Source organism: Salvelinus sp. IW2-2015, unplaced genomic scaffold (assembly GCF_002910315.2).
Source record: "Salvelinus sp. IW2-2015 unplaced genomic scaffold, ASM291031v2 Un_scaffold2995, whole genome shotgun sequence".
NCBI classification, from domain to species: domain Eukaryota; kingdom Metazoa; phylum Chordata; class Actinopteri; order Salmoniformes; family Salmonidae; genus Salvelinus; species Salvelinus sp. IW2-2015.
Window position 1 is genome coordinate 88,036 of NW_019944288.1, and position 24,286 is coordinate 112,321.

The 24,286-nt window shown below is 44.2% G+C and overlaps 1 long non-coding RNA gene across 1 annotated transcript; it reads left to right on the forward strand.

Moving 5' to 3' along the window:
- The first annotated feature begins 13,470 nt into the window (after nt 1-13,470).
- Nucleotides 13,471-23,883, forward strand: LOC112075128 (uncharacterized). The gene is made up of 3 exons (XR_002894925.2): nt 13,471-13,613; nt 23,091-23,171; nt 23,833-23,883. It is a non-coding gene; the product is annotated as an uncharacterized lncRNA (long non-coding RNA).
- The last annotated feature ends 403 nt before the right edge of the window (nt 23,884-24,286 follow it).

Sequence of the window (24,286 nt, forward strand, 5' to 3'; positions counted from 1 at the left end):
CTTATAAAGCAAGTTATCCAAACACCATAGAATGTTGAGTGATCACAATAGTAATAAGCCCAAATCTCCCAAAATCAAATCACCAATAATTTTCAAAATAGATTAGCGCTATACCAAGATTCTGCTTCTTAAGTACTGAAATCTACCTAATTTAACTTATTCATCTATGAGCGGAGCATCTTCCACACCCAATTGTCGTGCGAGATGCTACAATTACTAGTCACGGTCATTTCAGCCAATGTAATGTTAGAGATGTATTGATTTCAACCATGGAGCTGATGGAGCAGCATTATCCAGGATATTCTTCCACACAACCATGGTTTAAGCGAGAGACTGCTGATTCGCTCTTAATCGGGAATAGTCAGTCACGAAAATGTTATATATGGAGATCACTTATAGTGAACATCAATCGAGTTACCCAGGATATTTCAATTGTTTCGAGCACCAACATAATGATCTGATGTACATCCCAAGCCTATTTTATAGTGTTACGTCATATGATTTTAGTATTGAATCAATACACCATTACCAGATCTTGCTGTATTACTGTTGGTCATAATAGGACAACGATTTCTCCTATGCGTTGATCATAAAGATTCCTGTCGCTTGAACATAGTAACAAACTGACACCAGAGTTAGCAAAGATGTTGGTATGTCCGCTACCACCTCTTGCGATCCTTATATTTCACAGAATTAAGATACGTAATAAGTAGTGTTTTTGCACAAGGCTTCAAGTCTTAAACTTACCTATATGTTGCATTGATCTTATGTCCATCCTTGAGACCCAGGTACTTGCAGAGGGAGACTAGGATAGTCTAACAGGAGTTAAAAATGTACGTCATCAAACCTATTTTCCGACGCTAGCTACACAACTAACCAGAAGATAGCACAGTACACCACGCCTCAAGTATATATAAGAAACCATGGAGACCATTCATGAGCGAAGTGTGGAGCCAACTCGCAGCTAGCTTATACATGACCCCGACAATGACGTTGCCCCGGCCCTACCAAAATCACAACACAACTAGGCTCGTCCCCTGCATTTCATTTTCGCTCAACTGCAGTTCGAGAGTGGCATCTGGAAAAAACCTCAATACTTGTGTTCCAACCGTGCTGTGGATTATATTGGTCAAAACAGAGCCTTATTATGAATGATAGAGTTAAAAACAAATGGTAAGAGCACTCTAGCTAAAAATCACAGCATGATAATACAATACTGCTGTTAAGAGCTATAATATGTAATGAATCCTCGTGTGTGTTATTGTGGTTACTAAAGAACACACTGGATTCACGACAAGAGAGACAACACTACATCTAAAGAGACCTAAGACAACAAACACATCCATAACAACAAACATTGTGTGTGTGAGCTTGCTGTGTGTAGCCTGTGTGATAGATGCGATGCGTGTCGATGTGTGCTTGTGTGTGTGTGTGATGTGCATGAGCTAGTGTGGATTGTGTGGTCGTGTGTGGTTGAGGCCTGCTGCAAGCTTGTGCTGTTATGTGCAAAGATGCAAATAGATGGTATGAAATGTACAGTATGTGTGTAGTAGACAGTGCATACAGAAATCATGAATCTCATTACAAAAGCGTTAAGACCGACCATGTGAGTGTTTATCTAAACAGCAGTGAAAGGTTAATATGATTTGAAGAACAGTATTGGCAGACTGAGAGCCTAGGTGAGAGGAGTCTAAACACCTATATCTCATAAGAATCCTTTTGCCCCAATTGAATAATATTGTAGATACCGTGTTTATATTGTGTGACTACTCTCGAGGTTCCAATAAAAGCGCACTCGGTACCCTTTCCAGTTAAGGTATGCGTGCGTAATTTCAATGCGTTCTATCATATGACCGTGTGTAACGTGGTCATATTGTCTTAGATATTCTATTGATATTAGTACATCCTCTGTTCCCAGCCTTATTTACATAATGTATAGCATTGAATTAAATGGACATGTCGAGACATTATATCTGGACCCGTCCCTGACCTCCACATAGCCGTAGAAATGAGGATGTGTTGTGGAATTCTGGCCTTGGCGGCTGCTTTCTGACCATGAATATGAGTTGCTTAACATCATGTGATGATTTAAATTGCTGTACACATCACTCCGCGCTCAATTGAAGCAATGTAGCTGTGTCTATTGATAGTTCCGTAGAAATCACCATTAGTGCAGTAGTGCTTCCCAAGCCAGATGTGTGAAGGATCTTAATGTTTGTGACCCAGTTATTTGATACCTCACATTGAGTCTTTCCGTATGGCCCTCGGAAAACTCCTTTCCCAAAAATTCTAACAGTTCTGTAAGTGTCCCTAGCACCAGTGCAAAAGGTAGGAGGTCTTTGCGCTGGCTGCATTCACTGCATTGGTATGCAAATAGGCTACAATCGACAGCAAAGCACTTACAGAGTGCGGACAGCCCAGTACATCACTGTGATGCGCTGGTCGCTGGACGACTCAAAACCCTCTCCCCAGCAGTCTATCCGCCTTACGGGAGTCTACGGGTGCACCGTTTTCTCTACGAATTAGGTATGGCGGGCTAGAACCCAGAGCCAGGTACTAGAGCACGTTTGCCGTACGACTCAACAGTGATAACAGACCCGACAGAGATGCTCTCTCAATTCTGCATCTGTAAAAAGTTGTGAGGGTTATTAGCCTCTGAGAGTAATGACGCAAAGGTGAAGCTATTTATTATAACAGTTTAATACTTGTCAGGCCTGATAAGCACTAAGAGAAGTGCTCTATGAACAGAGGGGTTTATAGCGTGTAGCGCCTCGTCTTCACACATTACTGTCGCTGTGGGTCGGACCATTTCTAGTCTTAGGTGCCTGCATAGTGGACAACCGGAGGATATACCCTATAAACACTTTTCCTGCGTTTTTAAAGACACTGTCCCGTGCGTCCGATATGAGTGAAAAATAGGGGTGTGTCTCTCGATTGCTGGATTTTCTTGAAGTCACATGTAATATGACCTGTAATTGATTAAGGCTGTATCATGTAAAACACATGTAATTATATGAGGGATGACGTGACTGCTAAAGCATTCTAGTTATGTAGACCCCAAACCATGTTAGTATGGTAACCAACTACTAGCTTACCTCTTAGTTTAAGCTAGCGTGTAGTTGATGAGGCTGTGATATGCTGTTAATCACGTGTGTGTAACACTGGTATAATCAGTCAGTCCAAGGAATGAGATGTATTGTGAACACCTGTTATTGATGAGATGTATAGCGTACCAAGTGTAAACAGCTGTAGTTGATAGAGGATGTACCCTGAGTAACACTGTGATTGAAATGAGGAAATGTAATCGGTGTACACTGTATTGAACCGGAGGATGTATGCTGAACACACTCGTATTGCAATGAGGATCGGCTTGTATCCAGTCTAACACATGTTATTGGAATGAGCGATGAGAGGTATTGTGGGCATAACACTGTATTGATGAGGCTATGTATGTGATAAACACTGTTATTGATGAGGTTGTATTGTAAACACTGTTGATCTAGTCGTAGTGTAGAACACTGTATGTAACACCTGCTTAGAGAGGATGTAACTTGCTAAAACATGTAATTGTAATGAGACGATGTGGATACTGTAATGATTCCACCCTGTACTTGATCCGACTCTGAGTCATTCGATAACACTGTATTGAATTGAGCGTGTGTTATTAGGACAATCACGTTTAATCTACGTATAAGTAAACCACCCTGTATTGTGAGGTGTATTGTAACACTTATTTTAACCCATTAGTGTGTTACTGTTGTAATTCTGAACACCTTCGCGATTGTTGAACGCCACTCCACTTAGACTGCATTCCCTTGATCTGATGAGGGCTTTATATTGCTGATCTTGTGCATCTATGAGATGGGATATAGATCACAACGATACGTACTTGAGTCTAATGGCCTCAATATGTGAGAGCTTGTTTACTTACTTGATATGGATTGCTCCATAAGGTCTTTATTGATCTGGATAAGGCTACATGATGTTATTTGTATGGCTTAATTGTCAGCTCCCTGTTGCTACATTGCTTACATAGCAATTGCTAAATGTGTGAGTTACCCTGGAAAACAGAGACCTCACTAATAGGCGCATAGTGTGATCTCCGAAGCTTATTTGTAAACTCTTGTATTGATTGAAGCTGTATAACTGTCAACCATCTGATTAATAAGCAGCTGCTATTAATGGTCTCATCACTGTATGGAAGACTTTCTACCAGGTTTAGCGACAGTGGGCTATTCCACATCACTACATGCGTGATGCTGTGTAATAGTGAAATAGCCTCAGATCACGAGTACAGCATGGGCTTTGGTTCCCCTACGAGACCCACAAGAAAACACCTAGGACAAACAACAGAGACTCAAACCGCCCAGTGCTCTAACCTAGCAGCCAAAGAACAGAAACTGGCAACATAGAGAACGCTATCAGTCAATGTTCGACCCTCCCCAAACAAGACTCGGACAACGACGAGAAACTTACAAGGTTCCACTAAGCACTCCTGCTCATCCCAAAACAAGCGGACTCCTGTTTCGGAGACACCACTAGACAATCTAAACCAGTCACCCCTACACCCAAACAGAGACACCGAAGACGAACCAACTCATGAATCATACATACCAGGTGATCTAGTCCGCTCTGCCTCAATGCGATCAGGTAAACACTACGTACTCTGGCTAACTACCAGATGCGATCTAACCACAGTCTCAGCACCCCGCCCAATCATGCACCTCTGGGCAAATCCCACGTGGAAGAAACTACAAGTCGACCCACCGCTCTCCCAAACAGACTGGCAACCACCTAGGTTACATCTTACAGTGTCCTGACCTCTAGCCTTCCCCTCCAAATTCAGAAACTACTATGAGCGAACCATGAGAACTACAAGATTCGAGACTCCCCGCAATGTCTACTGCGAGACTCCTGAGTGCTCACCGAACGTGAGCTCGAGACTGACAGTACATCTGCTATACCGCTCGGTCTCACAAACATAAACACGAACCTTGCCAGGCCAACACCAGAGACACTGCGATATAACTATACCAGACCCCAGGCAAGTTGTACATCTGATGACCTCTATCTCACCGCAAACAGCGGATACTGCCTAGTGCATATCCCTGACAGTAGAAATCCTTAACATATGTCGTATTGCACTCTGCCAAAAAATACTAGTTACTCAGAAGTCTTCTTCGTATTGCCATATACATCAGTAGTCTAGAGTAACTTACACAGTTTCCTAGAGCCAACCTCTCTGCCCCAAATTCTGCAACCTCTGGGCGTGCACACAGAGAATCCCTTACACGTCTTTCAGCGTTCCTGCTAGCTCTCCTAGACAGATCCTTGGACCACACCACGACGATCGCACTTACGTCACTGCATTGTGACCATAGCCCTTTCACCAAACAGAAGAACCACTCCCAGAGGACAAACAAGGAGCAGTAAGCTACTCAGTTCAACCTCCCCTAAGACTATATCTGGCTCCAGTGGCCCTAGCTCACACGACTAGACGTATACTTAAGCAAGTATCTTCAGCACCCTTCCAAAAGCGAAGACCCTGGCACACCAGCAGAAACTACCAGTCTTAGACCCATTCCAAAAAACAGAGAGCCTGGCAAACACAAGAACAGAAGCTTGCCGGACACCAGAGCAGGAAACCAGAGCATATACCAGACAGAGAACCCAGCATCACAACACAGCAGAAACCAGAACAGAATCACGAGCAGACCACAGACCAGAGCCTGAACAGAACAAACAGCACAGAGCCAGACAAAACCGAGCAGACACACACCAGCACAACAACACAAAGAACCAGACAGCAACCAACAGCACACACACCAACTGGCAACACAGAAAACACCAAGGCTCAGACCCCTCCCCAAACAGACCTGGAACACAAGAACTACAGGTTAGACCTCCCCAAAACAGACCTGGCAACACAGAGAACTACAGTGTCAACCCTCCCCAACAGCCTGGCAACACAGAGAATACAAGGTTCAGACCCTCCCAAAAAGACCTGGCAACACAGAGAACTACAGTTGACCCTCCCAAACAACCTGGCAACACAGAGACTAAGAGTCAGACCCTCCCCACAACAGACCTGGAACACAGCAGACTACAGTTCAGACCCTCCAAACAGAACTGGCAACACAGAGAAACTACAGTCTTGGACCTTCCCAAACAGACCTCGGCAACACAGAGAACTACACGTTCAGACCTCTCCACAAACACAGACCTGGCAACCACACGAGAACTACAGGTTCAGGACCCTCCAAACAGACCTCGGCAACACAGAAGAACTACAGTCTAGACCTCCCAAAACAGACCTGCAACAAGAGAACTACAGGTCTAGACCCTGCCAAAACGACCTGGCAACACAGAGAACTACCGTTGACTCTCCCCAAACAGACCTGCAACACAGAGAACTACAGGTTCAGACCCTCCCCAACAGACTGGCAACACAGGAGAACTACAGTCTAGCGCCTCCCCAAGACAGACCTGGCAACACAGAGAACCTACGGTCAGACACCCTCCAAACACAGACTGGCAACACAGAGAAACTACAGTAGGACCCTCCCAAAAGAGACCTGGCAACACAGAGAACTACAGGTCAGACCTCCCCAAACAGACCTGGCAACACAGAGACACTACAGTGCTTAGACCCTCCCCATAAACACGCACCTTTGCAAACACAGAGGGACTACAGGCTAACCCCCCGCAACCAGATGCCTTGGCATACACGACACAAACCTATAAGGCGTTCCACTGCTCCATGCTTCACCCAAAGTGAAGGACCCCCTTGCAGCACACACGGTAGTAACTTTCTGCCCTAGGCTGTTCAGGCTCGTGTTCTGTTCCTGCCCCTCCCCAACCAGTGTTCTCTGGCCAATCAAAGTAGCCAGTCCATCCTCGTGCTCTTTAGCACTCGCCTGCCTGTCTCCCTGCTCAAAATCTTAGACCTTGCGTAACATACATGACTATCTTACCTGTTCTCTCATAATCCTGCCCTCCCTCCGCAATTAGCGTAGCCCCTCGTCCTGTTCAACCATGCTAACTTGCTAAGATATATGCACGCGCTTCAGACCCCCTATGTGCTCCCTAAATGACACATACCTGACGCAGCCCTACTACAGTGATTAGTCTGCCATGCTAGCTGAGTAGCGCGCTCCATCACCCAATCGACTACGCGTCCTAACCTGGTTCTCCTGTTCCGTTGCGCCTTCACACACTGAGAACTACAGTCTTAACCTCCCAAACAGACCTGCAACACAGAGAACCTTACAGTCTTGGACCGTCCCAAAACAGACCTGGCAACACAGAGAACCTACAGTCTTAGACCTCCCAAACACCTTGCACACAAGAACTCAGTCTTGACCCTCCCACAGACCGGACACATCAGAAACTACAGTCTAGAACCTCCCAAACAGACCTTGCAACACAGAGAACTACAGTCTTGGACCGTCCCAAACAGACCTGGCACACACAGAGAACTACAGGTTCAGACCTCCCAAACAGACCTGGCAACACAGAGAACTACGCTTCAGACCCCCAAATAGACTGGCAACACAGAGAACTACCGTTTCAAACCCTTCCAAACAGACTGGCAACACAGAGAACTACAGGTTCAGACCCTCCCCAAACAGACCTGGCAAACAGGGGAACTACAGGTTCAGACCCTCCTCCAAAACAGACCTGGCAACACAGAGAACTACAGGTTCAGACCCTCCCAAACAGACCTGGCAACACAGAGAACTACAGGTTCAGACCCTCCCCAAACAGACCTGGCAACACAGAAACTACAGTCTTAGACCCTCCCAAACAGACCTGGCAACACAGACAACTACAGGTTCAGACCCTCCCAACAGACCTGGCAACACAGAACTACAGGTTCAGACCTCCCAAACAGACTGGCACACAGACAACTACAGGTTCAGACCCTCCCAAACAGACCTGCAAACAGACAACTACAGGTTCAGACCCTCCCAAACAGGAAATAACACTGATGAGACGGAGGGAAACAACAGTCCTCCCATTCTCCACATGACTCTGTCAAATGAAACAGCCTACTTATAAAGTGTGAAATAATGACCTTGATCAGAACGTTAAATGAACATAATTGATTCGCTTTTAAGTGATTATGTTCACAGTCTTGTCAGATCAGAACAGTTTTTGCACCTGCTCCTGTCCTGCTGCAGAGTAACTGTGGTCTGCCTTGTTCTGGGAGAACCAATATATCTGGAATAGGAATCAATAGAAAGTCATGGACTGTGAGACAGCTGGTGTACCGTTAGCTTCACCTGAAGGGGTTTCCTCATCTGTCAGTCAATTATTTATTTAGAAAATTTATTTGGACGAAAATTCCTTTCTGCACTAGCCTTGTCTTCTCGTCTCACTGCAGTCCTCTCTGTTCTGCTGACAATGCTGCTGCTACTGCTCTAGTTCTGTTTGCTCTGGTCTTTTCTCTACTTTGCTTTAAAGTAAATTTCTGCTGCTTTAGTAAATATGTGATCAATACATGTTGATGATTTCATTCCTGTGCTGTTTGTAAATACCCTGGTAGGTTGACTGATAACCTGAACCAGGTTGCAGACACTGGTTACAGTTTGAAGCTTTTTATTGCGAAGGAAATATACCTCTCTGTTGATATCACATACATTATCAAACATTTCACACATATTATCCAGATACWGACTGTTAAAACATGGTGGTCTATAGCAGCTTCCCACCAGAATGCGCTTTAGGTGAGGCAGATGAACCTGTAGCCATATTACTTCAACTGTATTTAACATGAGATCCTCTCTAAGCTTTACAGGAATGTGGTCCTTTATATAGACCGTAACATCGCCTCCGTTTATCAGGTATCAAGGTAAGACCCAGATGCAGACCGTGTCGAAGTAACAATGTTTATTAGAGCRACAGGGGCATAGGTACMGGACRGCAGGCAGGCTCAGGGTCAGGTCAGGCAGAGGTCGGTAATCCAGAGGTGGGGCAAMRGTACMGGACGGCAGGCAGGCTCAGGGTCAGGGACGGGAAGAGTGGTCAGGCGGGCGGGTACAGGGTCAGGACAGGCAAGGGTCGGGTCAAAAACCAGGAGGATGAGAAAAGAGAGGCTGTGAAAAGACAGGAGCTGACAGGACAAACGCTGGTAAACTTGACAAACAAGACGAACTGCCAACAGACAAACAGAGAACACAGGTAAAAATTCACAGGATAATGGGGAAGATGGGCGACCCCTGTAGGGGGTGGAGACAATCACAAAGACAGGTGAAACAGATCAGGGTGTGACTGTACCCTGTACACCACCTGGCATCCTACCTGGGCGCATACCTGGTTTCCCGGGGTGTCGGCGATGGAAGTCGGCAATGAGTACTGGGTCCAGGATGTCTCTAGCGGGGACYCAGCACCTCTCCTCCGGGCCATAACCCTCCCAGTCAACCAGGTACTGGAAGCCCCGGCCAAGTGGTCAAACCCTCAGGAGGCATCTCACCATGTACGCCAGATGGCCATCGACGATGGAAGGCGGACAGCAGAGGGGCTAATGATCTTGGAGATGGGGAAAGGGCCGATAAACCAGGGGGACAGTTGCGAGACGCCACCCGGAGGGGAAGATCCCAGGTGGACAGCCATACCTTCTGCCCGAGATGATACCGGGGAGCCGGGGTCCAATGGCGATCCGCTTGTCTTCGATACCTGGAGGTGGTCTTGAGGAGGGCTGACCGGGCTCTGAGATGGGGAAAGGGCCGATAAACCAGAACTGAGGACCCCATGAGGATGTCCACAGGCAGTCCATGGATCCGGAAGACGTGCTGCACCATGAGCTGGGCCGTCTCTTTGGCAGAGGGTAGTTTGGGGAGAGGAATGAAGTGGGCGGCTTTGGAAAACCGATCCACCATCATCAGGATGGCGGTGTTCCCAACAGACGGGGGAAGACCAGTGACAAAGTCCAGGGAGAGGTGAGACCAGGGACGGCGGAGGACAGGCAGAGGTTGGAGGAGACCAGCCGGAGCTTGCCGAGGAGTCTTGTTCTGTGCACACACCGCGCAAGTGGCGACAAATGCGGACACGTCAGGAACCATAGTAAGCCACCAAAAATGCTGTCGCACAAAGGCCAGGGTCTGACGGGCGCCCAGGTGGCAGGCAAGCCTGGTGGAGTTGGCTCACTCCAAGACYGTGGAGCGGACGGTGTCAGGAACGGACATCCGGTTATCAGGCCCCCCCCGGGGTTCGGCCGGGAATGCTGCGCCTCACGGACCTGCTTCCCTATTCCCCAGCTGAGTGCTGTCACCAGACATAAAGGGGGAAGGATGGGTTTCCGGGGTAGTAGTTGTGGGGCGATAGCGGCGGGACAGTGCATCCTGCTTGACATTCTTGGATCCCGGCCGGTATGAGAGGGAGGAGTTGAACCGTGTGAACAACAGGGCCCACCTGGYTTGCCTGGAGTTGAGGCGCTTGGTGTTGCGGCGATACTCCAGGTTCTTGTGGTCAGTCCAAACGATGAGTGTAGTCAACAGGCTGGTGATTATCCTGAAGGCTGGGAAGTGTAGTCAACAAGGGGCTTACTGGTTGTTATCCTGAAGGCTGGCCGGTGGTGGCATAGTCTGGTGTTTTAGGTGAAGGCTGGGCCAGGTGGTGGCATAGTCTGGTGTTTTAGGCTGAAGGCTGGGCCGGTGGTGGCTAGTCTGGTGTTTTAGGCTGAAGGCTGGCCGGTGGTGGCTAATCTGGTGTTTAGGCTGAAGGCTGGGCCGGTGGTGGCTAATCTGGTGTTTAGGCTGAAGGCTGGGCCGGCGTGGGCTTAATCTGGTGTTTAGGCTGAAGGCTGGGCCGGTGGTGGCTAATCTGGTGTTTAGGCTGAAGGCTGGGCCGGGTGCGGTAATCTGGTGTTTAGGCTGAAGCTGGGCCGTGGGGCTAATCTGGTGTTTAGGCTGAAGGCTGGGCCGTGGGTGGCTAATCTGATGTTTAGGTTAAAAGGCTGGGCTGGGGTAGTTTAGGCTAAAGGCTGGGCCGGTGGTGGCTAGTCGTGTTTAGGCTGAAGGTGGGCCGGCGGTGGCTAGTCTGGTGTTTTAGGCTGAAGGCTGGGCCAGTGGTGGCTAGTCTGGTGTTTAGGCTGACGGCTGGGCCGTGGTGGCTAATCTGGTGTTTAGGCTGAAGGCTGGGCCAGTGGTGGCTAGTTTGGTGTTTAGGCTGAAGGCTGGGCCGGTGGTGGCTAGTCTGGTGTAGGCTGAAGGCTGGGCCAGTGGTGGCTAGTCTGATGTTTAGGTTAAAGGCTGGGCTGGTGGTGGCCTCCGCATGTATTCTATTGTATTGTTGTTTAGGGCGTGACAGTTGATTCAGAAGAGGAGAGAAAGAGACAGAGAGAGCTAGAGAGAGAGCTAGAGATGGAGGGAGAAAGAGAGAGAGGTAAGGAGGGAGGAGGGAGTAGAAGAGAGAGACGGTACTATAGGAGAGCGTGGTAAGAAGTGAGGAGGTAGAGATGGAAGGTAGGTAGGTAGGTAAGGTAGGTAGGTAGGTAGGTAGGTAGGTAGGTAGTAGTAGGTAGGTAGTAGGTTAGGTAGGAGGGAAGATGGTAGAAGGAGGTAGAGAAGGTGAGGGAGGTGGAAAAGAGAGAATTAACTTGTAGGTAGGTAGTAGGAGGTGAGGAAGGTAGAGAGGTAGGTAGGTAGTAGAGAGTAAGTAGGATAGGTAAGGTACTGTTGAAGTCGGAAGTTTACATTCACTTATGTTGGAGTCATTTAAAACATTTTTCAACCACTACACAAATTTTCTTGTTAACAAACTATTAGTTTTGCAAGTCGGTTAGGACATTCTACTTTGTGCATGACACAAGTAATTTTTCAACAATTGTTGACAGACAGATTATTTCACTTATAATTCACTGTATCACAATTCCAGTGGTCAGAACTTTACATACACTAAATTGACTGTGCCTTTAAACAGCTTGGAAAATTCCAGAAAATTATGTCATGGCTTTAGAAGCTTCTGAAACGGCAATTGAATAATTTGCGTCAATTGGAGTGTACCTGTGGATGTATTTCAAGGCCTACCTTCAAACTCAGTGCCTCTTTTGCTTGACATCATGGGAAATCAATAGAAATCAAGCAAAGACCTCAGAAAAACATTGTAGACCTCCATAAGTCTGGTTCAATCTTGGGAGCAATTCCAAATTCCTGAAGGTTACCACGTTCATCTGTACAAACAAATAGTATAAACACCAATGGGACCATGCAGCCGTCATATCCCTCAGGAAGGAGAACGCGTTTCTGTCTCCTAGAGCATGAACATACTTGATTTCACTTTTCGCAACCAATTCAGAACAACAGCAATTTGGCCTTGTGAAGATGATGAGGAAACAGTACACAACAGTATCTATATCTACAGTAAAACGAGTCCTATACGACGTAACCTGAAAGGCCATAAAAAAAGCCAGACTACGGTTTGCAACTGACATGGTGACAAAATTCCTACTTTTTGAAGAAATGTCCTCTGGTCTGATGGGACAAAAATATAACTGTTTGGCCATATGACCATCGTTATGTTTGGAGGAAAAAGGGGGAGGCTTGCAAGCCGAAGAACACCATCCCAATCGTGAAGCACGGGGGTGGCAGCATTCATGTTGTGGGGGTGCTTTGCTTCAGGAGGGACTGGTGCACTTCACAAAATAGATGGCATCATGAGGTAGGAAATTATGTGGATATATTGAAGCAACATCTCAAGACATCAGTCAGGAAGTTAAAGCTTGGTCGCAAAATGGGTCATCCAAATGGACAATGACCCCAAGCATACTTCCAAAGTTGTGGCAAAATGGCTTAAGGACAACCAAGTTAAGTATGGAGTGGCCATTACAAAGCCCTAACCTCAATCCCATAGAACATTTGTGGGCAGAACTGAAAAAGCATGTGCGAGCAAGGAGGCCTACAAACCTGACTCAGTTACATCAGCTCTGTCAGGAGGATTGGGCCAAAATTCACCCAACTTATTGTGGGAAGCTTGTGGAAGGCTACCCGAAAACTTTTGACCCAAGTTAAACAATTGAAAGGCAATGCTACAAAATACTAATTGAGTGTATGTAAACTTCTGACCCACTTGGAATGTGATGAAAGAAATAAAAGCTTTAATAAATCATTGTCTCGACTATTATTCTGACATTTCACATTCTTAAAATAAAGTGTTGATCCTAACTGACCTAAGACAGGGAATTTTTACAAGGATTAAATGTCAGGAATTGTGAAAAACTGAGTTTAAATGTATTTGGCTAAAGGTGTATGTAAACTTCAGACTTCAAATGTAGGTTTGTAGATAGGTAGGTAGGAAGGAAGGAAGGAAGGAAGGAAGGAAGGAAGGAAGGAAGGAAGGAAGGAAGGAAGGAAGGAAGGAAGGAAGGGAGAGTAGGTAGTGAGGGAGAGTAGGTGTGTTCAGAACAGTGGGAGGAGAGGATAGACATAAACACACCTTACCGACGCCACCACACACACATACACACACACATACACCTTGACGGCCACACACACTCATACGCACACAGAGGGAGAGAGAGGAGTAGATAGTATAGTTCTCACTCGGAGTTGTATCCAGACCAGACCACTGCTTCTCTTATACCTGGACCATCCTGTATCACTCACCTGCCATAGGTAAGATTCATATGGTAGTTATTTCCTCAAGTGTTATTCTTTCACTACTGTTAAATCAGTCCGTTTTCATGTTGAGATTGATAAGGTTGATCTATTGCTCTTTCAGTCAGTGTTGTTACAGGTATTGTTACTGGTATTGTCGACTGTAAAGTTCATTCTCTGTGAACTGGCACATAAAGCTTTCATTGTGATTTCACCAGGGAGTTGGAGGTATATTGTGAGGTAGTTCTATGTACTTAGTAAGGTGTGCACTCTGACCATTGTCTGATAACAATAGTGCTTAATAGATGTGGAACCAGTTTTCCCATCAGCAGTATGCCATGGGTTAGGGTTAGGAGGGGTTAGGAGGGGCTAGGAGGGTTAGGAGGGGTTAGGGAGGGTTAGGAAGGGTTATGATAGGTTAGGACGTTTTATGAGGGGATATGAGGGGGTATGAAGGGTTATGATAGGTTAGGACATTTTAGGAGGGGATATGAGGGGGTATGAAGGGTTAGGAGAGGTTAGGAACAGGTGGGGGTGTTAGGTGGGGTTAGGGAGGGTTACGAAGGGTCAAGAGGGGTTAGGAAGGATTTAAAATAGTTTAGGAGAGGTTGGGAGGGGTTAGGAGAGGTTATGAAGAGTTTATCGGGGCTGGGAAGGGTTAGGAAGGGTTAGGAGGGGGTAGGAGGGGATAGGAGGGGTTAGGAAGGGATTAGGAGAGTTTAGGAGAGGTTAGGAGAGTTTAGGAAGAGTTAATAGGTGCTGGGAAGGGTTAGGAAGGGTTAGGAAGAGTTAGAAGGGGCTTTAGGAGAGGTTATGAATGGTTAAGATTGGTTAGGAAGGGTTAGGAAGGGTTAGGAAGGGATAGGAGAGGTTAGGAACGGTTAGGAGGGATTGGGAATGGTTTGGAGGGGTTAGGAGGGGTTAGGAAGAGCTAGGAGAGGTTTGGAAGTGTTTTGAGGGGTTAGGATAGGTTAGGAAGAGTCAGTAGGGGTTAGGAAGGGTTGAAATAGGTTTGGAGGGGTTAGAAAGGGGTTAGGAGAGTTTTAGATAGGTTAGTATGGGCTGGGAAGGGTTAGGAGGGGCTGGGAAGGGTTAGGAGAGGGTAGGACAGGTTAGGAGGGTTTAGGGAGGGTTACGAGGGGTTAGGAAGGGTTAGGAGTGTTTAGGAAGGGCTATGAGGTGTTAGGAAGGGTTAGGAGGGGTTAGGAAGGGTTTGGATGGGTTAGGGCATATGAAGGATTATGATTAGGAAGGGTTAGGGTTAGGAACGGTTAGGGCATAGGAAGGGTTAGGATGGGTTAGGAAAGGTTGTTGCATAGGAAGTGAGAGCTCCATCAGTGCTATTTTAATAAGCCTGACCATAACTTTTAAGTATTGCAGTTGTTACTTCTCATGTGAAACTAAACTCTTGGTGGGTGGAGGTTAGTTAATGGACTTGTTCACAATCTGTTTGTCTGAGGAGAACCTAGAAGCCTGGTAGGACAGGCCGKCATCAGCTGAACTAGCAGTTGGAATTGAACAAAGTCCCCGTACGTCAGCTATTTCCTCTGGTTCCATCACATAGGACCACTAAGCTAGTGCTGCAGTATATTGGGATCATTTTGATACAGTCAACAGACATATAAACAGCACCCTTTTATGTACTAAAGGAGTTGTCCTGCATAGGCCAGTCTGCCAGCAGAACCGCGTTGACTCAGTCACTTCTAATCACTTCTAGTCACTTCCAGAAGCCTGTAGTAGTTAGGTAGTGGTACATAAGTATAGGACAGTAGTAAACTAATTAGTTCAGGTTAGATTAATCATACCACGTTTTTTATTTGGAATGTTGACCTTCAGTTGACATGCTGATGAGTCATGTGATCAGTGTGTATGCTGGATAAACCTTGCATTACAATTTTACCTGACTCCACCTGTACCTGACTCCACCTGTACCTGACTCCACCTGTACCTGACTCCACCTGTACCTGACTCCACCTGTACCTGACTCCACATCTAGTAGTAGTAACATGGTAGGCGACAGGCATCCTGGTTTGGCCTTCAGAACCACTGGGCGTTGCCAGTGAAATCACTGTTAGCACATAACCCTATTGTTGAATACTGTAGTGACATTCATGTTTGTTTTAAATGAGTCAGGCCTTAATCTGAGATTAGGTTTCCGTCCCAAAATGACACACTACTCCGTAATGAACTACTATTGGCCAGGGCCCATAGAGGGCTGGTGTTATTGGGCCCCAAAGTTCATTATGTAGTAAGTAGGCTGCCGTTTGGGACTCATCCCTGGTACCATGACTGAGCAGGTTTTAATAAGGGCTGGGGATAGTTTGTTTGAGATTTTTGCAGGCAGCCGGTTCATATCCTGTTTGAGGTCACCAAGCTCCACTCACCACACACTCCCCGCCTCACTACACCTCAGAGCTGTCATTCAGCTGCCCAGCAACACTCAAACCTGTTTCTAAAGGAGAAGGATGTAATAGTACTCTGAAATGGTATATAGAATGACTTCCTCTATCTATCTGTATATAGAATGACTTCCTCTATCTATCTGTATATAGAATGACTTCCTCTATCTATCTGTATATAGAATGACTTCCTCTATCTATCTGTATATAGAATGACTTCCTCTATCTATCTGTATATAGAATGACTTCCTCTATCTAACTATCTGTATATAGAATGACTTCCTCTATCTAACTATCTGTATATAGAATGACTTCCTCTATCTAACTATCTGTATATAGAATGACTTCCTCTATCTAACTATCTGTATATAGAATGACTTCCTCTATCTAACTATCTGTATATAGAATGACTTCTCTATCTAACTATCTGTATATAGAATGACTTCCTCTATCTAACTATCTGTATATAGTAAGTATGACTTCCTCTATCTAACTATCTGTATATAGTAAGTATGACTTCCTCTATCTAACTATCTGTATATAGTAAGTATGATTCCTCTATCTAACTATCTTATATAGTAAGTATGACTTCTCTAAACTATCTATATATAGTAAGTATGACTTCCTCTATCTAACTATCTGTATATAGTAAGTATGACTTCCTCTATCTAACTATCTGTATATAGTAAGTATGACTTCCTCTATCTAACTATCTACAGTGGGGAAGACAAGTATTTTGATACACTGCCGATTTTGCAGGTTTTCCTACTTACAAAGCATGTAGAGGTCTGTAATTTTTATCATAGGTACACTTCAACTGTGAGAGACGGAATCTAAAACACACAATCCAGAAAATCACATTGTATGATTTTTAAGTAATTTATTTGCATTTTATTGCATGACAATAAGTATTTGATACATCAGAATAGCAGAACTTAATATTTGGTACAGAAACCTTTGTTTTGCAATTACAGAGATCATACGTTTCCTGTAGTTCTTGACCAGGTTTTTACACACTGCCGCAGGGATTTTGGCCCACTCCTCCATACAGACCTTCTCCAGATCCTTCAGGTTTCGGGGCTGTCGCTGGGCAATATGGACTTTCAACTCCCTCCAAAGATTTTCTATTGGGTTCAGGTCTGGAAACTGGCTAGGCCACTCCAGGACCTTGAGATGCTTCTTACAGAGCCACTCCTTCGTTGCCCGGGCTGTGTGTTTCGGGTCGTTGTCATGCTGGAAGACCCAGCCACGACCCATCTTCAATGCTCTTACTGAGGGAAGGAGGTTGTTGGCCAAGATCTCGCGATACATGGCCCCATCCATCCTCCCCTCAATACGGTGCAGTCGTCCTGTCTCCTTTGCAGAAAAGCATCCCCAAAGAATGATGTTTCCACCTCCATGCTTCACGGTTGGGATGGTGTTCTTGGGGTTGTACTCATTCCTTCTTCTTCCTCAAACACGGCGAGTGGAGTTTAGACCAAAAAGCTCTATTTTTGTCCCATTAGACCACATGACCTTCTCCCATTCCTCCTCTGGATCATCCAGATGGTCATTGGCAAACTTCAGACGGGCCTGGACATGCGCTGGCTTGAGCAGGGGGACCTTGCGTGCGCTGCAGGATTTTTATCCATGACGGCGTAGTGTGTTACTAATGGTTTTCTTTGAGACTGTGGTCCCAGCTCTCTTCAGGTCGTTGACCAGGTCCTGCGTGTAGTTCTGGGCTGATCCCTCACCTTCTCATGATCATTGATGCCCCACGAGGTGAGATCTTGCATGGAGCCCCAGACCGAGGGTGATTGACCGTCATCTTGAACTTCTTCCATTTTCTAATAATTGCGCCAACAGTTGTTGCCTTCTCACCAAGCTGCTTGCCTATTGTCCTGTAGCCCATCCCAGCTTGTGCAGGTCTACAATTTTATCCCTGATGTCCTTACACAGCTCTCTGGTCTTGGCCATTGTGGAGAGGTTGGAGTCTGTTTGAGATTGAGTGTGTGGACAGGTGTCTTTTATACAGGGAACGAGTTCAAACAGGTACAGTTAATACAGGTAATGAGTGGAGAACAGGAGGGCTTCTTAAAGAAAAACTAACAGGTCTGTGAGAGCCGGAATTCTTACTGGTTGGTAGGTGATCAAATACTTATGTCAGGCAATAAAATGCTAATTATTTACTTAAAAATCATACAATGTGATTTTCTGGATTTTTGTTTAGAATTCCGTCTCTCACAGTGAAGTGTACCTATGATAAAAATTACAGACCTCTACATGCTTTGTAAGTAGGAAAACCTGCAAAATGGCAGTGTATCAAATACTTGTTCTCCCCACTGTATATATAGTAAGTATGACTTCCTCTATCTAACTATCTGTATATAGTAAGTATGACTTCCTCTATCTAACTATCTGTATATAGAATGACTTTGTCTATCTAACTATCTGTATATAGAATGACTTCCTCTATCTAACTATCTGTATATAGAATGACTTTGTCTATCTAACTATCTGTATATAGAATGACTTCCTCTATCTAACTATCTGTATATAGAATGACTTTGTCTATCTAACTATCTGTATATAGAATGACTTCCTCTATCTAACTATCTGTATATAGAATGACTTTGTCTATCTAACTATCTGTATATAGTGTGACTTCCTCTACCTTACTATCTGTATATAGTGTGACTCCTCTACCTTACTATCTGTATATAGTGTGACTTCCTCTACCTTACTATCTGTATAATAGTAAGTAAGAATCTGTATTAATTCAGTAACTAAACTTCCTCTCTCTTGCTCTAAAAGCGGTCATGTAGCTGTGTTTCTCATAAATCAAAGCTCACCCATAGTTCTCTCTGCTTTGGTTTTGCCTTTACGTTCTCATACAGTACAGCAGGCTGTAGTCTTACACTCAGTGAAATTTTATAGTCCTACCGTGACACTAATTTGATAGTGGTAGTCGTAGTGTTTGCTCAGTGACACCCTGTGTGTTTGGCTGCCAGCGCTGATATCTGTCCGAAGGGGCATTTACACTCCCCTGATTGCGGAAGTTGTTTGTTGTCATAGTGCCTAGTTGACGCCAAGTTGACAGGCCTGTCTGTTCTTAGGCCGACTGTTCTCTAGAACACAGAGAATAGTCATGAGATTACCTGCTTTCATAATGAGCTCTTTACTGCAGAACGTTTACTTGCCTTTAACTTAAAAACTACCGACTCGGGTCATTTTGACCACAGAGGCTTATTTCTGTTCACAGCCCAGAGATGGTTTATTAAATTTTCATTCAACTTGTTCTACCAAATCAAATAATTGTTTAGTGTTTCTCTATCAATATGGACATATAATGTGTTTTGACCCCAGCCCAAAACATCTCCACCTACAGTCCTACAGTAGATAGGATCTTTATTTGAATATAGGTTTCCATGGAGACATAATGACGAGTTTATCCCGTACCGAGGCAGAGGGTGGAGGGGGACCTGTATCGTGATTTAAGGCCAGATAGACATATCCACAGCAGAGGGTGGAGGGGGACCTGTATCCCGTGGATTTAAGGCCAGATAAGAAACCATAAAAATCAAAAAAAAACCCGCAGAGGGTGGAGGGGGCCTGTATCGTGATTTAGGCAGATAGACATATAATCTTAGAGATGTAGCACACACCGTACCTGCCTAAGGTGTCTACAGCCACGTGCAGTGCATATCGGAATGATTTCAGGACCCCTTTTGACTTTTTCAACCATTTTGTTATTTGATAGCCCTTATTCAAAAATGTATTAAAAGGTTCCCCCCCCCCCAACTCATCAATCTACAGTATATACCCATAATGGACAAAGCAAAAACCAGGTTTACAATTTTAAATATTACATTTACATAAGTATTCAGACCCTTTACTCAGTAGTTTGTTGAAGCACCTTTGGTAGCAATTATAGCCTCGAGTCTTCTTGGGTATGACGCTACAAGCTTGGCACACCTGTATTTGGGGAGATTCTCCCACTCTTCTCTGCAGATCCTCTCAAGTTCTGTCAGGTTGGATGGGGAGCGTCGCTGCACAGCTATTTTCAGGTCTCYGAAAAAGTATAAAGACAAAAACRACAGGCTGCATGACATCASCAGCCTGGTSGTCCAAAATAGCATAACTGGTGCTTTTTAACACCAATWAATTCCTCMGTTTAAAAAYGAATTTAGTAAATGTCAATTTAGCAAACCAGGCACCTAAAAGCATCTTTCTGAACAATGTTTCTGGTTRGTTTCTAGCTTGTTAGAAGGTGTAAACGGTACAGTGAAATGATTACTTGCATAGTGGAATATTTTGTTGTTGTTGTTATGTAGCTAGCTAGCTAAACAATGAACCATAATCCCAACTCGTAGCGTTACTTCCCTGCATTAATCTACAGGAAGCTAAAGCTAATCAACTAGCTAGGTTCAATGTTAGCTACTGTAGCTATCTAACATTAGGCTATAACTAGCAATGCAAATGGCGCTGAGATACAAATAGCAAGCCAGCCAACTAACAGCATGCTTTAACTTGCAATGAAAACAACTTTCTGACAAATTATAAATGTGTAATATTTGGAAATGTAGCTAGCTAGACTAWCTTAYCGGAATACATGGATGGACTCTTCTCCCTCTCTGTCACGGATGYCATGGTTGCCCTTTAGTTTGAAGATGTAATCCAGAGACAGGAGTTTTATACAACAGCCTTCTGTGTTCTCTTTTTGRCTCCCTCCGTATTTGCAATCAAACGCCTGAATTTTCTCCATCTCCATCTCCTTAGCTATCATGCTTCCACGAGGCATTCCACTGATTTCAAACCTCGGTCCTCCAGAAAGTGGAGAGCAACACGTGCAGTTCGTTCTTTAAAAAAGCCACTTTAGAAAGGATAACATACAGTGCTTCCTCCTTTAAAAATTGCGAGTTTACGCCGCGGATTTAGAGGTAATTTGTGTCTCTAACTGACAATGAATGGGCGACATAAACCTAATTAGAACCTGATAACTGTGCACAACTTCAGTATTACTTACTACAACTGTTGTTACACTGAGGATTTTATTCTTTTATTTTGTTAGGATTATTTTTGGTCTTACTGTTGTACTGTAGGCCACTCTCGACCAGTCACGTTGTACAGCGCCTGAGTGGTGCAACGGTCTAAGACGATGCATAGCAGTGCAAGCTGTGTTGCTACAGATGCTGCTTCAATACCCATGCCGTCCTTGACTGGGAGACCCATGAGATGATTGTAGGTTTTTGGTTTCTCTCCCTCTAAAAACAGAAATAAATAATTTAAAATAACAAACTGGCTTTATTTACAAATTATTAACTATTATTATTATTGTTATTAATTTAGAATGATATAAAAGCCTGTTGGATATTCTCACAGATATATTATGAACCCTGTTATTAGCAGGACAATATGTGTTGGTCATATTGGTCATGGATCCCGAGTGGCGCACAATGGGATTGCCTTGCAGTTCTCCAGTTGTATCCACTGAACGCGTGCAAGGTTCAAGGCACGATGGCAGGGGGCACGGGATGGGCCGCAGAGTTGAGCACAGACGACCGACCTAGCCCATGTGGAAGGGAGAGGGAGGGGGGTGGGACCGCACGGGGGTGGGACCCCACTGGCAACACTTTAAGGGGCATTGCACTAATAATGGCGCTGACTAGGGAAACGTTCCCGCTGCTCTGTTCTTAGTGCCAGTCTGCACGTTCAAACTAAAACAATGTCACTAATAATGGCATCTTTATACTTTCATTAATAAAATAATGATAAAAATACTCTTTACAAATGCAGATGTTTATTTAGTTATGGATCAATAATGAATTACTATGTGAATAAATATCACTGAATTACAGAAATATCCTCCAATCCTCTATATGTAGTGATTGGCGGAGAGTCACGTCATATTTTTCGATGTACTGTAGTCCTACCGTAGGTGACATGAGTCTCACTAGTGTTGAGTAATGTGCTGTTAAAAGTGGTGTAGGTCTTATTTATTTAAAGAGCATATTGAAGTTAGAAGCAACAGGATTTGAAGCAATAACCTACAACTATTTCAGCACCGTTTCACTCTGCTCTGAGACAAGCTTGGGGACTGGTCTTGATAAATCAATGAGATTTTTATTTTCACTTAATCTCTGTTTGGGTATTGGTTAGACTACAATTAGGGTGTAGAAATGTTATGTTCTTAGTGTGACCTTTATTTAACTAGGCAAGTCAGTTTAGAACAAATTCTTATTTACAAGGACAGGCTACTCCTTCCTCCCCGATTCCCCGGTCTCCCACGTGCCTGCATTCTCTAGTACAGCCACTATCAGATGCTTCTCAAAGATGCCCTCTGGTGGTCAAACTAGCACTAACTAGCATTAATGGTACCAGTGGTTCACACTTAAATAACGTGCCATAGAATTCTGCGACACCATGCAAGCTGCGCCGCAGTATGCTGCAACTTTAAAAGAAGGACCCACTATACTAAGCAGCTCATGTTATAGACAGAACTTCGCTGCATGGCAGGCCAATCCGAACTCATCTTCTGGCTTGTCCAGCCCATCCATTATCTCAACCAATCATGGCTAGCGGAAAGGTTCCTGTCTTTTTCCATTGCTAAACCAACTAGGCTCGTAATTATTTTTATTATAATTTTTTTGTATTTACAGATGGCATACACATTTGTTTTTAAGGCACATGTCCCAGAAGGCATTTCTGCCCAAAAAAACACATTTTGGATACAATTATTTACATGCCTAATTATGATTTTTTTAAATAAATAATTTGATATTTTGCTGTGATTGTTGCTTTTTCCAATAGTTTCTTATTGGGGTCAAAATGACCCCAATTGGTTATCAATGTACACTGTAAAAAAAAAWATMTATTTATTTCAACTAACTTTTAGTTCCACAGACTTTTTTGGTTTACTCAACTTTTCGGTCAAAGTGTTACCTGAACTTAACATTTTTACTTGGCCCAAACAGCTCCAACATGAGAAAACATTTTGTTTGTTAAAATATGTTGGTATTAAAGACTCTGTGGAAGATAGGCACTTTTCAGTAAACATGCAGCAAGCTTTCTGAGGTGATTCACAGTACATTCAGCATGTTCTCTACTGTGTTGTTAGTTGTGCAGAATGACTGAAGAAACTCCGGAAGCCTTTCAGCATGTCAGCAGGAAGTCTGGCCTACAGATCTGGACCATCAATGTAAGTCACAAGTCTTTCTAAATACTTCATATTGTAATATACTGTACAGATGTAGGATCTTCATTTGATCACCCTGTTGCGGGATAACTTTTCTGCAATGCAGGACATTTTAAACTTGTAATTTACTTGAGGTTTAAAAAGGCTTCTAAAGTTTGGAATTTCCACTTTGAAAATTGTAGACTTGATTTTCCCTTATGAGAAATGTATCAATTAATTTTAATCTACTTAATAATTCACATTTCCTGTTGCTGCAGGATTATTTTCCTGCTGTAGCAAACTGGATCAAATTAAGATCCTCCATCTGTACTGGCACAAAAATGAAGACTGTTTATACAGAAGTCTCCACTGGTTATACAGGGTCTCCACTGGGTTATACAGCGGTCTCTACTGGGTTATACAGCGTCTCCACTGGGTTATACCGAGGTCTCCACTGGGTTATACCGCGGTTCCACTGGGTTATACAGGGTCTCTACTGGGTTATACAGGGTCTCACTGGTTACTACACGCGGTCTCCACTGGGTAATATAAGCGGTCCCTGGGTATAACTTAATGCCCTTAGTCTCAGATCCAATGCTGGGGAGGACTATTGTTGACAGTTTTCTTTGGTAGTTTCTGTCAGAGCTTGAAATATAACATTCTGAAAGTATCTTGTTGTTTTCAGAACATGAAGATGGTTCTGTACCGGACCAAGCTTTCGGGACTTCTTTGAGGGATTGCTAACATTGACTCACATCCTATGTGAGTATTGCACATTGTCTAGTGAGTACTACATTGTCTCTATTGTGCGTATGCTACATTGTCCTCTATGTGAGTATTGCTACATTGTGTCTAGAATTCAAAATACTAGATAGATATCTGTAAAAGATGTCGCTACACCTCTACACATCACCAACCTGCTATCGCCCAGTAGTTTATATAATCGATATAAATATATGTTTTACAGTTTAAAGGACTTACATATGCTTTCAGATGAAGTAACAGTTAAATAAAATATGTATTATTTTTGTAATTTTAAAGTGTTTTTACATGATGTTTTTACATGGTGCCAAAGTCAAGAGACAGCATTTACCACCGCAATTGAAGAATGACCCCTCAAGAATTATGGCCTATGGCAT